Source organism: Ailuropoda melanoleuca, unplaced genomic scaffold (assembly GCF_002007445.2).
Source record: "Ailuropoda melanoleuca isolate Jingjing unplaced genomic scaffold, ASM200744v2 unplaced-scaffold10548, whole genome shotgun sequence".
Lineage (NCBI taxonomy): Eukaryota > Metazoa > Chordata > Mammalia > Carnivora > Ursidae > Ailuropoda > Ailuropoda melanoleuca.
Window position 1 is genome coordinate 1 of NW_023178891.1, and position 8,724 is coordinate 8,724.

Sequence of the window (8,724 nt, forward strand, 5' to 3'; positions counted from 1 at the left end):
AAGCTCAGCAGCCCTGCACAGGCCACTCGGGCTCTACTGCCCCTCAATCGCCAGGATGGCCTCATGCCTGCAGAGCCCCCACCTCTTCTATGCCTGCAGAGACATATTCCGCAAGATGCTTCAAGCAAGGACTGTCCCCCGCCTTACAACCTGCACCCTGCCATGCCACTGTCTGGAGGCGGGCTAGGTAATGGATGGACACTGGCTCTCTGTGGCCTGCCTCCAAGCTGGGCAAGGCCAGGGTACCAATGGGCCTGTCTCAGAGGGAGATGGAAACTTCCTTCTTGCTGAGGTAAGAAATCAGAGAGGCCTGCGAGAAAATAAACGGTTTTAAGTACCCATCAGATGTAAGAACTGGAAAGGAGCCTGAGAGATGATGTAGTCCAGGCGTCTTGACAGATGGGAAAGTAAAGGTGCAGAGAAGGGACCAGCTCTCCTCAGAGCTACCCAGAAAGTTAGCAAGGAAGTCAGAAACATACCCAAAGCTGAGCCAGCAGAGCCCAGGCTCACCCTTCCCCCTCCCTCTCTGTATTTTTCCCTGTCTCTCTGTCTCTGACTCTCTCTGTCTCCTCACCCTCTGCATACAGCAAATGTCCCCCAGGACTCTTCTATCCATTTTATAATACTAACTCAGCTGACCCTACGTAGCCTTATGTAATACAGTTACTCTTAGCACTGATGTTAAATAGCTCTCCAAAGGTAACACTGTTTGCAGAGCCCAGAGCTGGAGTCAAGCCCAGGCAGGCAGGCTGCAGAACAACCTGCAGGGCTTCCTCTATGCCCCATGAGCCCTCCGGAGCAGCCTGGAGACAAGAGCCAATGGGGACAGTTGCCGGACACCCCCTCCTGGCCTCACCTGGAGGTGGCCCTCCACTTCCTGAGCTTCCCTGTAAGGGGACACCTGCAGGGGGCAGGGCTGTTCAGGGGAATAACCCTTGCCCCGCGTTTCTGGTAACACTTCAGACCTGCTGTGCCACGGAGGGGAAGGCCCACGCTGGGAATGAGACCTTTCCAGCCCCTGCTGTCTTTATAATGGGCCACATGGCATCAGGAAACAGCCTCTGGGCTCAGTTTCCCCATCTGAAAATAGTAGAGCTCTCCAGGCTTCTCTGTGGTCAATTCCAGATCAGATAATTTAGGATTTTGATGGAAATGCACCATTTCTTGGCTGGACACAAGTCTTAACACAAGGCTCCAAAAGCTTGCTGGAGAAGCACGCTGATGCTGCCCCAGGGAAAAGAGGTGGCTTTCCAGCCAAGGTTCGGCAAGAACAAAGCACTGAGTGTGCACAGACCAATGTGCCCCTGAAACGCAGGCAGGGAAAGGAAGGATGCATGGAAATGTTGGTTATGCACTGGACACATTGCTTCTGTTATCTTGTCCAAACTTGCAGCGAGCTTCAGGGAAGACATGAGTATTTCCACTCTGCAGACGAGCAAACAAAGCTCTCGTCAATCCAGCGGCTGTCCCAGCCCGTAAGCAGCAGAGCTGGCTCTGTGAAGAGTCCTCAGTCCTCTGCGTGTACTGCAGCCTTCACTGAGACCCTGGGAAACCCAAATTCACTGGTCCCCAGAACTGCAGCTGGAGCTGCGGCAACCAGGAAGCTTAGGAAAGCATCTTTCGGACGGTTTTACGTTCCTGCTCCGGGGACCCAGCGCCTTCCGTCTGTGGCATTTCCTAGCTGACACGACGTACGTGCAGCAGCCCGTTCACCATCCACTCCTGCGACATCACCTAAGCCTGAGAGCTAAAATGCACCTTCCAGATCTATCCTGCACATTCTCCCAAAAAGCTCAAGGTCACCCACCTGCTAGGGAAGGTCTTCTGTAACCTCAGATCAATCCTGGTTCCTGCATTGCTCTGCACTGAAGCCCAGTGCCACACCAACGTGTCCATGGAGGAGGACCGGCCGTATGCTTGGTGGCAGATGCTCCCCCAGAGAGTGAGGACGCAGAGATGAATATGGTGCGAGCGCTGTGCCCAAGGTGCGAGGGGTCTACGTGTGCATGTGGGAAAGGCAGATGACTCTGATTCAAATGACCAGTCCGGGTGAAAACTGCAGGGGTCCTCGGGGCACTGAAGTGGACAGTCCTCAGCAGGAGCTCGAGGGAGACTGCAGGTGGAGGCCTGTTTTGAACCCCAGACCAGGGCACAGACCTGGGTCTCTGACTGTGCCCTCGGGTGACAGCCAAGGCAGAACTCCATAGCCCTGGGCTTTCATCCAGAACCGATGCTGAGCTCCCCATGCACTCTGGACTCCAAGCCTGAGCTCCCCTCTTGCTGTTTTCAGCCCAACCTGCTCTTGTTCTCTCGAGTACCAGCTGCCCATCAAGCCATGTTACCCCGTGTCTAAATCCCCAGTTATTCCGAACGCCACCTTGAAGGCCCCCAATGTAAAGACAGGGGCAAAGAGCTGCAGAAAGGAGATCTGGTAAACCAATTTGCAGGAGCACGTTAAAACTCTCCAAAGATCCAGGAGATGCAAATCCCAATGACCATGGGATAAGTGATTTCACTTTTTAAGTTACGACGATTAAAATTTAACCTGCAAACAGAAATCATGCTTTGGAGACTGTGGTGGGATACCACACTAGCCCCGGCCTCCCTTGATTCTGAAGAACCTTTGGAAAACAACGTGGCAGAGTGAGCCACACGCAAGTTCATGCTCTTGCCTGGTACTCTCACTGCCCAGAAAACAGCCTAAGGAAATAAACCTAAATTTGAAAACTAAATAAATACGTATAGTGGTCAGTTTAAAAATATTTACCCAAGCATTATTTTGAATCATGAAAAACTGGGAACAACCCAAAGTGATCGATAACAGGGGGATGAACTCATAAATCTTGGGCTGTTCGTGCACCAGAACGGTGTGCAGCCACGTAAAATTCATCATAAAAACTCTACCGCGTGTGGGGACAATAGGCAGAACAGATTCTGTGTGTCTATGTGAAACGAAATCAGATGGCGAAGAACAAGTCCTACAGAAAACGGGCCAAAGCGCTCCCATAGTTACGTCAGGATGGAGGGATTACAGGCTAGTTTTTACTATTTTCTAAATATATTGATATAAATTTAAAATAATAACTTCAAAACTTCTTGTAAGATGAGCGGAACACGCACCACTGAGGACAGAGTAGGAAGACTCTGAAAAACCATCTGGAACGTGACTCGGCTTGGGAGGGCCGTGTTCCAGCTCTAGACCAGAAGGATGGGCTGGGGGAGAGGCTTCCGAGAACGCAGTGGCCGCAGCCGTGTGGACAGGAGGAGGGGTCTGCGGTCTGTTCCCCCCATGCTGAGCCCTGAGCCACCGACGACAGGAGCACATGTGGAAGGGTCTGGTCTGAGGGTCACCCTGTCGTACGCTGGTGTATATTATGAAGGAATGGTGACCCCCCCCAGCCCTCCTCAAACATGCCAGCCACTATGGCAGTCTGCACCCCAGAGCCTCAGTGTGGGTCAGTTCCTAATGCCTGGTGAGTGAGGCCAAATGTGGGTCCCCAACACAGCTGTCACCATGTACCCTCGCTTTGGCAAATCGAGGAGCACGAAAGTTATTTAATTGCCAAGTGAGATGTGAGCCCAAGAGCATCAACCAGGACTTTCTGAGTCCCAGTTCAGACTCTGTCAATACCCACCCCTCTACCACCCCCTCCCCACTCCGCTAGCCTGGAAACCCTAAACTCTCTCTGTGTGAGGGGCTGCAATGCCTGCTGGAGCTAAGTCCGTGCCCTTCTGGCCCAGAGCTTACATTTAGGCTGGGAAATTAATGCCCCATCTGCACTGGACCTTGCCCACCACGTATGCACGCAAAGCAGCACACACAGACTTCCTGCACACACACACACGGGCACCCGTGTGCACGCACACACATGAGTACCCACAGCAGGCACAGAGCAGACAGTCCCAGGCACCCTCCTCCTCTTTCCCATGGAACACTGCGGTGACAAGTTGAGGCAGACGTAAATACCTTTTCTCCTCGGTTTCCCTTTTCACCCCGTTCTCCTTGGAGACCCTGCAGGGAGAGGGGAAGAGCAGGAACACATGTCAGTCCAGCTTCTCTGTTCTGAAGGTCGAGGGCCCTCGGACAGCCTGCCTAGGAAGGCGGCGGAGATCCGTCTCCCAGGACTCTCTCTCTGCACAGCTGCCTGTGCTCCTCCCCCAGGTCTGGGCAGCTAAGACTCCCACTGGGGTGCGAGGTGAGCTCTTGGGGCTGGTCTCTGGCTCAGATTACCCAGGTCTTCCTGGCGAGGCTTGAACATCCCCTGGCCCCTGAGCTTACCTGGCCAGTGGTAGTAACGGAGCTTTGGAGTCAGTCCCCCCACCACGCAGAACCTGAAATCCCTTCGTGATCATGACATCCATATCATGAAACCTGGGTGCCTTTAATCTGGCTTCCTCCACCTCCTCTGGGGAGAGGGCTCCTGCCCTGCCCTGCAGCCACTCCACCTTGGTCGGGAGCAGCACCCAGATCCTATGCTAGGCTCTCCCTCCACTCTGAGCAGAGCTGCACAAGTGTCAGCCAAGGTATGGGCTTCTTTGACCACAGGATCTAAATGCAATCACTACCCCCCACCCTGCCCACAGCCACTATCCCCTTTACCACGCTTTACTGTTCTCCCAGCACTAAAGCCCCATGTGACACATTCTCTGCCTCCCCTAAGGAGAACAGGAGCCCCCTGAGGGCGGTGCCTTCATTCCTTCAATATGGCGTCCCCACAGTCTGGAACATGCCTGCCATTTGATGTTCACGAGTGCTTGCTGAATGAATCAATGAGTCAGAGCATGACTGCATCCATCACTGGTTGGCACAAGAACCTTGTGCGAGTGTGGCCTATGCTACTGCCCCCCACTGACATGCAGGCGCAGAGAAGGACACACGCATGCCCTGCTCTTCTGCCACGTATAGGGTATGGAGCAAGATGCCAGGGCCACCAGCGCCTGTGCAGGACACCACAGCTGCTCCCGGGCAGGCTTGAGGGCCAAGCCAACAGCTCAATGCACAGCCCTGCTGCAGAGGTCTGAACACGTCTTGCGTTACTATGGGAACACCCCCTCTCCTCTCCTTTCCCAAAAGAGGACCCTTGGACATTCTGTGCAGAATATGCTAAGAGGACGGAGCCTGCCCAAGCCCACTTACTGATTCGAGGAATAATACCTACACCCTTGTCCCTGGAGAAGAGGCACAGGGCCAGCTCCACACGCCGCTATCCCAGAGGGCAGGGGCAGAGGCTCTGTGGACCCCCAGGTCCCTGGAGGGAGCTGGACATCCTTGCCATTTTAATTCCATCCAAATATCTTGGCCAGACACACAGAGATCGGAGGTGTTAAATGCCCTCCCCAAGTCAGTGCAGGCTGACTCACTTGAAAATGAGCTTTTACGCTGCTCCTTTCATTTGGAGATAATCTCAAATCTCTTAATGAGAACCAAACACAGGGTCAGACACCCAAGAAGCCGCTTTGCTCCTTACACACACGTCTATTTGCTTGTCACTTACTCTGAGGGGCACGCGGTTACTGACCACGCATCACGGGTCTGGCACTGTTCTAGGGGCTGGGGATTAACAGACTCCACACCCTTCTCGACTGGCGGCCTGGACAGGCTAGTAAAAATGGCTTCTTTTGGTCAGGTGTCAGAAACACCTGGGCTGCGGGGTCAAAATGCGATTCCCAGACTTCAACCAAGCTGCTGCATCCCTGTCTAGGAAGGGGGTCCTGGGAATGTGCATTTAAACTCGATCTCCAGGAGGTTCCCAAGTGCCATAACATTTCAGCATTTCTGGCCTAGGAAGAGACACCAACACTTCATTGCCACCGATACGTGATACGCGCAAGGCAGTGGGTCCTCCGTGTACAGACACGGGAGGGCCATGTGTCAGGGGGCCCGGTCGCAATCCCTGCAGAAGGGAACAGGACCCCTTCCCGAGGCTTGCCTTTACTTACAGGAGCTCCAATGTGTCCAGGAGGCCCGGAGAGGCCAGGTGGTCCTTGGAATCCCTGTGGAAGAGTGTGCACAAGAAAGGTGTGGGCAGGGGAAGGAGAGGCAGGGGAAGGAGAGGCGGGGGCAGAGGCAACACCCAGAGACCCCTGCTTCTCCCCTGCCACGTGCTGTCCCTGTTCTACTTAGAGTTCATGCCACCCCCTGCGGGGAGAGCAAGTGTCACCATGATTCTCACCCCCACCTGCTCAAGTTCAAGGAGAAGCTAGAATGTGTTGCCTCCGAGCTATAATGAGGCCAGTGCAACAATTTCCATTTCCACTTGCCCTGCGCCCCGTGGCCTTCCCATGATCCGGCCAGGATCTGTGCCCAGCTTCTGAGCAAACTGCGGGATTCCTGCAGCTCCTCATTCACACTCTGCCCGAGGGCCAGAGGGGCCTGGACAAGTCCTGACGAGGCCCAAAGCGGGCTGCTGAGCCCTGAGGCTCGTCTGCTGCCTGGACCCTCAGATGCTGTGGACTCGAAGCAGCAATGTGGAAATGTCTCTTAAAATCTATTAAAATTAGAATGTGCATTTCTTCAGTCAAAGGTATCCCAATTTTGGTGCTCTATTCTATTGAAATAAGCCTCAGTACGCAAAAAGTGCACACACACACACACACACACACACACACATACATGCATACACACATATACACGCATACACACGCACACATATACGCACGCATACACACATACACACATATACACACATACACACACATACACACATATACACGCACACACATATACACGCACACACACATATACACACACATATACACACATACACACACGTATACACACATATACATGCACACACATATACACACATACACACACACACACATACACACACATACACGCACACACACATACACACACGTATATACACACATACACACGCACACACATGTATACACGCACACACATACACGCACACACATATACATGCATCCACACATACACGCATACACACATATACATGCATACACACATACACGCATATACACATACACACATATACACGCATACACACATATACACACATACACACATTTTTTTTTTTTTTTTTTTTTTTTTACACACACACACACACACACACACACCCCGTATGCATTTACTGCTGTCTTGATTTTAGTGAAAAATGAAATTAGAAACATCATTTAGGGCCATAATAAGAAGGTTACGTAGGTTATGAGGCACCCATATCATGGAAGGAAATGCATCGATGAAGAGAACGGGTGTCGTATGTGAGGCTATGACACCCAAGCGTGCGTGCAGTTACATGGGAAGCGTGGGTGGGGACGTCACGCACGTCTACTCTACACCTAAAGCAAGGTTTTGCACCAAGATTTATCCCCGGGAAACATCGGAGGGAAGCGACACTTACCCGCATGCCCACCTCGCCCGGCAGCCCCGGCTCTCCCGGCTCTCCTGGCTCCCCCTGCACACACAACACAGTGCTGGTCAGAACCCAGTGGGACACAGGCCCGGGCACGCCAGCGCAGCCCAAAGCCTCGGGGACATCGCGTCTGGAACTCAAAACCCATCACAGACACAAGGTAACCACCCGTGAAAGGAGACCCAGTCTGCCCTTGGAGACGCCCCGTGAGCCAAGGTGCTGGTCTTCATTGCAAGGGGCACAGCTCAACCCTCCTCACTCCTGCTGCTCGAGGTCAGCAGAACTAGATTCAGACACAACAGCGGAGAAAACAGAGTGACTGGAGTGACAAGGAGGGCCTTCTTCATGGAGGGGCCTGGCCATCTGGGGGGGAGCGAGAGAGCATCTGCAGAGTATGGAGCCCCCCTTTCTCTCCTGGTCTCCAAGCAGGCCTCCTGTCCTGGGGTGCGAAAGGCTGAGGACGTAGGAGGTGATCGTGGTCAAGGCTCCCACTCCGAGGCCTGCCCACACGTGGTGAACACCACCAAGGGAACACCCAGAACCGACCTCCCTTGGGTTCCTGGTGAGGACGATCCCTTCACGCTGGAGTAGCCTGGCCTGCCCAAGTTGATCCCTTTCGGTCTGGTTTTCTGGAGCATGTTCTAACTCAGAGGCAGGAATGGAAAGGTGGAGTCGGGGAGCTGATAAGAGGGAGGCTGGGGGCCACATGCAGGGGACGGGGTGCTGCTTAGGTCCCTCCCCGACTCCTCAAGCTATGAACTAGAGACCTGGGCGAATCCCCCACTTTGGGCCTGGACTTCACTCCAGGCCTGGGCTCCAGGACAACAAAGACCTCCCATGCAGAACTGCTTGTCAGCTGAGTGAGAAACTCGCCTGCAAGGGCTCGCAGGCAGTGCCCGTGGCTATAGCTGCAGCTGCTGTCGCTAATATGATTAGGCTGACCTCTGGGGACCTGGGAAGGTCGCAGTACACATGAGCCCCAGCTCACACCTGGCCCCTGGCAGAGGCCGCCCCACTCAAGGACATGGGCTCTGATCAGGGGGCTGCCAGTGGGGAGGACAGTGGGAGCAGACGTACCCGCATGCCTTTGCTGCCGTCTCTTCCAGGGGGACCGGGCAGGCCCAGGGAACCCTACGGCAGAGAGAGAGAGCACTGGTCAGTGCAGGATAAAGAGCACAGGGAATGCAGAGTCTCAGGCTTCACTGGCAACCTACCGCATAGGTTGGGGTCCACATTTTAACAAGACCCCCAGGGGTCCATATGCACCTGCCAGGTCCACGCCTCTCCCCTAACTCACAGTGTGGCCCTTCCTTGCTCCGGGCTCAGTGTCACACACCCAAAGCAC

At 54.0% G+C, this 8,724-nt stretch overlaps 1 long non-coding RNA gene across 1 annotated transcript; it reads right to left on the bottom strand.

The window, feature by feature from the left end:
• Positions 1-3,966: 3,966 nt before the first annotated feature.
• LOC117797644 lies at positions 3,967-8,512 on the bottom strand. Its single transcript, XR_004622633.1, has 4 exons — positions 8,457-8,512; positions 7,368-7,421; positions 5,941-5,994; positions 3,967-4,012 (listed from the first exon to the last, which is right to left on the bottom strand). It is a non-coding gene; the product is annotated as an uncharacterized LOC117797644 (long non-coding RNA).
• Between the last annotated feature and the right edge of the window lie 212 nt (positions 8,513-8,724).